Source organism: Podarcis vaucheri (assembly GCF_965113315.1).
Source record: "Podarcis vaucheri genome assembly, chromosome: 3".
Classification (NCBI taxonomy): domain Eukaryota; kingdom Metazoa; phylum Chordata; class Lepidosauria; order Squamata; family Lacertidae; genus Podarcis; species Podarcis vaucheri.
This window is the reverse complement of record NC_138761.1, coordinates 90,159,323-90,166,811: the sequence shown is the minus strand read 5'-3', so window position 1 is coordinate 90,166,811 and position 7,489 is coordinate 90,159,323. Positions and strand designations below refer to the sequence as shown.

Genomic DNA, 7,489 nt, shown 5'->3' with positions numbered 1-7,489 from the left:
TTGCCTGTGGGGGCTGGATTAAACCGATTTGTGGGCAGGATTAAGCCCCCCAAACGGACTTTGGACATGCCTGTTCTACTCATTCTGGCACAACACATTTACTGACATGCATTCCAGGGCTTGTAATTCATATCAGCAGTACTCACATGACTAATTTACTACTACTTGCTCGTGGCTGGTGTATCTCTAAAAAACCACAAGCTCCTTTTAGCACCCTTGTCTTCAAACAATAGGAATTGAATTTTGTTGGAGGCTTCACTGTACAGATAACACATTCTCAATTTGATCAATCTTATGTAGCAAGCTCTCTAGTCCAGATAAATTTAGTGGTCTCTTTTTGAAAACAATATCCAAGGACCTACACAAAAAATAATGGTGTAATTTGGTTAGTGTTTTGTCCCCAGTGGCTGCTATAATCTATGCTGAAATAGGGAAAAGGATCCAGAAAAAAATAATGATAAATAAATTGAAGATTTATTATATTTTCTTCTTCCCTAGGCTGTGAATGGCCAACTATGCTATTTGTGGTTTAGTTGCATGAGCAGAAATGAATAATAATTTGAGTTTTCAATGTGATCAAGTGATAAAACATTGGAAAATTGCTTCCACAATATAGAGGAGAATTGTGTAGTCTCAGCAATAAAATAGTTCTTTTCATTTTTAGTAAGATGTGCTGAACTATGTGCATTAGAAAAATAAATGGCCATTTATCTTCCATTTGCAAAACTCTGCCATGTGATAGAAAAATTTGGAGTACTTAAAAAGTGAAATGTTAGTTATTTTAACCTTTCCATGAAATTTCAAATACTTGCACTAGAAAGGTGACATAAAGATAACTGGAAATATTCCACTAGAGAGGGTGAAATGTACACAGTACACTGTAAACATTCTTGGAGCAATCCTTTGTGCATGACAGCAACAGGGAGTTAGACATGTGTAAACTAAATAGTTATAGGTTAGTTAAGAACATGAGGAGAACCTGCTGAATCAGCCCTATAGCCCAGGCTTCCTCAACCTCAGCCCTCCAGCTGTTTTTGGCCTACAACTCCCATGATCCCTAGCTACCAGGACCAGTGGTCAGGGATGATGGGAACTGTAGTCTCAAAACATCTGAAGGCCCGAGGTTGAGGAAGCCTGCTATAGCCCATCTAGTCCAACTTCTGGTTTTCATACTGGCCAATCAGATGCCTGTGAGAAACCCACAAGCAGGAGCTAAATACAAGAACACTCCCCCTGCCATGTAGTTTCTATCAACTGGAAGCATACAATGGCTGCTGACCATGGAGACACAGCATAGGCATTATGACTAGTAGACACTGAGAGCATTAAGGTAAAGGTAAAGGGACCTCTGACCATTAGGTCCAATCGTGACCGACTCTGGGGTTGCGGCGCTCATCTTGCTTTATTGGCCAAGGGAGTCGGTGTACAGCTTCCGGGTCATGTGGCCAGCATGACTAAGTCACTTCTGGCAAACCAGAGCAGCGCACGGAAACGCCATTTACCTTCCAGCCGGAGGGGTACCTATTTATCTACTTGCACTTTGATGTGCTTTTGAACTGCTAGGTTGGCAGGAGAAAGGACCGAGCAACGGGAGCTCACCCCGTCGCGGGGATTTGAACCGCCGGCCTTCTGATCGGCAAGTCCTAAGCTCTGTGGTTTAACCCACAGCGCCACCCGCGTCCCACTGATAGCATTATGATCCATGAATTTTTCATTTTCTCCCTGAATGCTTTTGTGAGTTCCTTGCTTCTCAACCTCTACAGAGGTCCCAGTTCATTGCCTGAGGCCATGCAATAAGCTACCTTGTTGAAGTTAAGCTGGCTGTGGTCTTGTTAGCATTTGGATGGGAGACTCTTTGGCAACCCCATGTGAACTTTCATTCCATCATGGAAGAAAGGGGAATATAAAATATAAATGTTCCAAATAAATGCTGGCAACAGTGTACTTTCAGCTCATTTCCAAGGCTGAAACGACAAAATACATTCTATAAGAAATACAATGGCTACTTATGGTCATGTTTCTATGATTAAAATAGGCATCATAGTACAATTGTGTAAACATGTTATGCACTCTTTCTACAGTAAGAGGCTTCTTTTTTTGGCATTTATAATTCATGGGGAACCGAGTTTTTCCTTAGAAAGATCTAGGATGCTTAAAATTTAATATTTCAGGGCACAGTACAAATTTCCACCCCATCAATGGTAAGACTCTGCAGAAAAGCCAAGGTAGCATCCATATGGTTCTCTGGTGGTCAGCTATCCAAGCAGTGAACTGGGCCAGACTTGCTTAACTTAAGCAAGGTGGTGGCTTCATGTGTCCTCACATCATACACTAGGACCATGACATTTGGGTGCACCACTGGGAGCACTACCTTGTTGATGAGGTCCATGCCAGTGTGCCTGTGCTCCCTAGCCTCACTGCCCCCCTGTTCTGCCCCATCCAGGTCAACAACAGTAATACTGGTGTCAGGAGGGTGGCTCAACATCTCTGTGCCATAGCACATCTCACTACTGATATAATTGTTTATATAGATTACATTTAATTGATGAAGAAGAGAGGGGAGAGGCCAGAAGTCTCTCACCCCACTTCGTTCTTTAGAATACATCTTCTGTGGCTGCATTTTAATTTGCTTGGGCTTTTTAAAAATAGGCTAGTGCTCATTGGGGCTGATAGGGCAGACAGCTAAAGTAGGTGACACTAGATTCAATTAGTATAGGCAGAACCAACTGATTGTAGTTTTGTACCTCTTTCTCCCTGCTGGGTTCTGCAAGGGTGACACTGACACCAAGGAGTAGGAAGTTGAAAGCCAGTGCTGTCTGCCAGGTGCGGCTAGTTGAGGGTGATGGGGCAGGGCCTCATTCTCCTAATGGGTCAGCCTCCACTGGTTACAGGAAAAACCACACACATGTGGTTTCAGTAAACTTTCCAATTGCCAAGGAAAATGTGCTTGTTATAGATCAACCTGCAGAATATGGAGGAACATGTAAGAATGTTAATATATCGAGAGAATAAATTTATTTTATTCTTTGGTTTGCTTGCTAATTAATATCCCCGAAGTCCTAAGTGTTTGTGCCACAAAGCTATTAACTGGATATGTCTAAGGAGGTAAGAACTAAAACAAAGAATATGGCTAATGTCAACGGTACTGAGGTAGGCAACTGGAGATTTATTTAATTTTTTCGAAAACTCTCTCATTTCTCTAAATGAAAGGCTATTAGAGCTGTTAACAATTATTTTTAATATTTGAAAGCTTTCCAATTAGCAGGCTATATAAACACATGGCATACACTGAATACACACTTTGTCCTGAAAAACAACATTTATCCTTTTGAAAATTTCACTCTACCACTTGAGGCCAGAGCTGGCTATTATAAATTGGTACAGTGCTGAGAAGGGTGTATTTTCCCTAAGCATAAGTGTGCAGAATCACAGTACTTGTAGCTTTTGAATTATCTGCAAAAGAATAAGCAATGAAAAGAACCAGAAATACCTGCAGACTGAGATTAGCAATGCAATCCTATCCATCACCCTGAGAAGAAAGTTCCATTGAGCTTATTGCAGTTGACTCCCAGTGGTTCTGCTGCTAGGCTGCAATCTTATTCACAGTTAGGTGAGCCCTAGTAAACAAAGGGATGCGGGTGGCGCTGTGGGTTAAACCACAGAGCCTAGGACTTGCTGATCAGAAAGTCGGCAGTGTGAATCCCCGTGACGGGGTGAGCTCCCGTTGCTCGGTCCCTGCTCCTGCCAACCTAGCAGTTTGAAAGCACATCAAAGTGCAAGTAGATAAATAGGTACCGCTCCAGCTGGAAGGTAAAGGGCGTTTCCATGCACTGCTCTGATTCACCAGAAGCGGCTTAGTCATGCTGTCCACATGACCCGGAAGCTGTACACCAGCTCCCTCGGCCAATAAAGCGAGATGAGCGCCGCAACCCCAGAGTCAGCCACGACTGGACCTAATGGTCAGGGGTCCCTTTATCTTTACCTTTAGTAAACAAAGAGTGAACAGCAGAGCAATCCTAAGAGGGGCAGGAGAAGTGAGGAGCAGAGCAGCGGATCCTACAAGCTCCTGCTGGTTAAGGTGGAAGGAGTCTTTTCTTTTCTTTTCTTTTCTTTTCTTTTCTTTTCTTTTCTTTTCTTTTCTTTTCTTTTCTTTTCTTTTCTACTATACCAGTTCCAGGCTTTCCCAAAAAGTGGATTGGCCTTAGGGATGAGCTGAGTGAGTAATGCCATATTTTTTTATTTTTTTATCTCCTTACATTGATATCCCACCTTTCTTCCATCATGGAATCCAAATTCGCCTTCATGTGGTTCCCAGGTGGTCACCCATCCAGACGCTGACCAACTACAGACCTGCTTACTGCAGAGCTGCTTAGTTTCAGCAAGGTGGTACCTTGGGCCTTCAGACCCAACCATAGGTCCAATCATGTGTCTGTTCCACCCTGTTGGGTGCCATTCTGTACCCTGTGTGCTGTTCCATCCCATTGCTTTTTTTCATACTTCTTAAAGTAAAATTTCCATAAATACTCATTTCCCTCCAATACTTTTTGGGGAATTTATCCATTAAAAATGTGTTTTATGCATGTCTTGTATACTAAGTATGTTGTTTTGCATGCACTTCCTGCACACGGAAAATCCACTGCAAAATCTAGATAGATGCATAATCTATCTGGGAGTTGTGTTCCAATCCCCAATAAGTTTGGAAGCATCAGATTGGATCAATATCCTGTGAATTCCTCCCCCATTCCTAATTGGCCTAAGCTCCAATGGATCCATAGCTAGTCCTTCTTTGGACTTGTAATGCTTCATTTTTTCTGTTGCATTTTCCGTAGCATGTCCTGTGCCCCATTTTTGCAGCTGAAGCAAGGGTCTCTGCAGTGGCAGATCTCAACCGAGCAACTAGCCAAGGCCAGCAGAGACTATTGTACAAAGACTGCACTAAATCTTGACTGTCTCCAGCACCATGGATTGGGGTTTAGAACTGCAGCTTTACTTCTGAGTAAAAGTGAATAGAATTGTTGGTGCACCGGTACAAGAACGATTCAAACTGGAATATGGCTCCTGATTTTTGTACACGGAATCTTTTTCAGAAGAATGATGTCATTTAACTTTGCTATTCATCTCATTATGGACAAGGAACTATTCTGGTTTAGTCATTCAAGGTTATCTTCAATGTTGCTATTAATTGGGCAATATTAACAAAATTGCCACTACATTTTTTCTAAGGTCACCTCCTCTGCTATCAGCATCATTTACTGCATTTTTCCCCCAGTGCACATTCATTTTGGCTCTATCCCAAACCATGCCAATTAAAGTGTTTGATCATTTGTAATATGGGGATTTTTTCCTCCCTTTAAAGTTCTTCATTTCTAATGAAGACTTACATGCGAAGGGCAATTTCAGGCTTGACTGAGGTGTGGGATTATGGGGACAAGGTCTTCCCTTCTAACTTCTGCATTTTTAATCTCTGAGTTCTGTATTTCACACCTCTGCATTCATTGCAAATTTTTATTCAGATTGTGACCAGATTTATACATCTAGATCCATTGCATGGTATCTAATGTTCTGCTAAGTCCAATAAATTCATTCATTTTTTAAATAAAAAAACGCCTTACGAAATTTCATCAGCATTTCCATGAAAATTCTCCTGATGAACGCCTTATCTGCAGGTTTGACTAATGTACAAATTCTAGCGAGCACTTTCCCCAATAACATTTCTTTTGTATGTTAATTTCACAAATCTCTACATTTCCCCAATATACACATATTATATTACTTCCATATACACATATTACATTATATTCAGAGAACTTCAGAGGATCACTGTGTTTCAGTTCGCATAATGTTTAGGCAAGTGTGACTTTGATAGATTTGTCTTAGAAAGTGAACTGAATCGAATTTCTGCCCCCATGCCCCATCACTACTCCCACTCGGCAGGCATGGAATCAGGCTGTAACTACAATGCTCCTTCCAGGTTCTTGAGTAAACATAAACAAAGCTCCTGAGTGATCATAAGCCTTATTCAGACATTCACTAATTCTATCTGTACAAGGAACCACTCCTGCTCTCTCCAGCCAGGCATACATTGATGGTTCTGATTGTGGGGAGGACTGTAATTTCATTCAATCAAACACACCACTTTAGACCTTCCCTTCCCATGTAACACTGAAAGGTCAGGGGCAAAGGTGGTGCTCACTGCCCTGCAGTCCCTCCACAGGTATAATAATCGAATGAACAGGAAATGTAGAAAAATAGAATTGGAAGTGACCTTGGACACTAGAATTCTTCTAGGACCACACTATAAGTTAGTTTACCAATATATCAACATTCTATGATGGGCTGATCATGGCTTGTTTAGATATTGTCAGCTGGTGCTTGTTCAGTTGTTAAAACATTAGCTAGACTGTCAGGAAAGATGCAAATATTAGTTGAATGTTGAACATCTTAGTTCAGTTTCTACGAGCCACAGTTCGGCTCATTTAATTCCAACCCTATAAAAAAACACAGCTACTTTTATCATCGAGTAAATCTGCTGCCATCAGATCTCTGTATGGCAATTCTCCTCCAAAGAAAGAGTGATAGGAAAGGAAACTGCATTAGGAGCATAAAAAGCTGCCTTATGCCAAGTCAAACTTTTTCTGTCTAGTGCTGCAGAATTTCATGCTGAGGACCCTCTTAGACCTACCTAGATTCTGGCAAAGCACGTTCTCCAATTAAATGAGAGCGTGTGTTGCAGTGTGGGCCGCCGAGCCAGCCCTGTGTTGCCAGGCAGGTTAATGGTTGTTGCTTGGTGCATTGATTGGATAACCGGGTTGCTGGGGCAAATTGTATGTAGCAAATTGGTGGGTGGGACTATAGTCTTTAAATATTGGAGCACTCTGGTTTTCCTTTCTCTTTTGCAGAGTGCATGGGATCACCCGCCCGCCCTGTTTTCCGTTTGATCTTGCTTTGCCTGTCATGGGGTCATCTGCCTTGGTGCCGGGGCCTAGTAGGAATTTTGCCATTTGGCTGATTGGCTGGTGCCATTTGGTTTTTGCCTACTACTTAGCAATTCGTCACAACTTGTAAGGTTGTGGTTAGGCATTGGTTATAAAAAGCTGGCGGTGGAGGAGTCAGGATAGGCTGTGCCTGCCCCTCCAATTGTGCTGAAGGGAATTCCATTAAAGGAATCCTGGGGCTTGCCACGATTTCGTCCAATCCCTGTCATGGGAGCAGGGCTGGCAAGCCTTGGGGAGCTGGTTGGGTGAGCGGTGTGGGACCGACGCTCAGCTCAACTGATCCCCAACATTGACTTTCCCTTCTACTGGCTTCTGATCGGAGCTCGGAATGTCAGTTCTGTCCCAGGCGGGGGGACAGATAGTCATAACCAATGTCTAAACAACCACTCACTGATTTTGTATATTAATAAAGTTGTGGCCAAAATAGTGCCCAAAAACCAAAACTAAAATTACGTGTGATGTGTGAAATTATTTGAGGGGTGGTCTGGGGACCT

At 42.4% G+C, this 7,489-nt stretch overlaps 1 long non-coding RNA gene across 1 annotated transcript; it reads right to left on the bottom strand.

Moving 5' to 3' along the window:
• Window positions 1-221: 221 nt before the first annotated feature.
• On the bottom strand, window positions 222-3,563 carry LOC309528929. Its single transcript, XR_014217992.1, has 3 exons — window positions 3,491-3,563; window positions 1,803-1,964; window positions 222-358 (listed from the first exon to the last, which is right to left on the bottom strand). It is a non-coding gene; the product is annotated as an uncharacterized lncRNA (long non-coding RNA).
• Window positions 3,564-7,489: the final 3,926 nt, after the last annotated feature.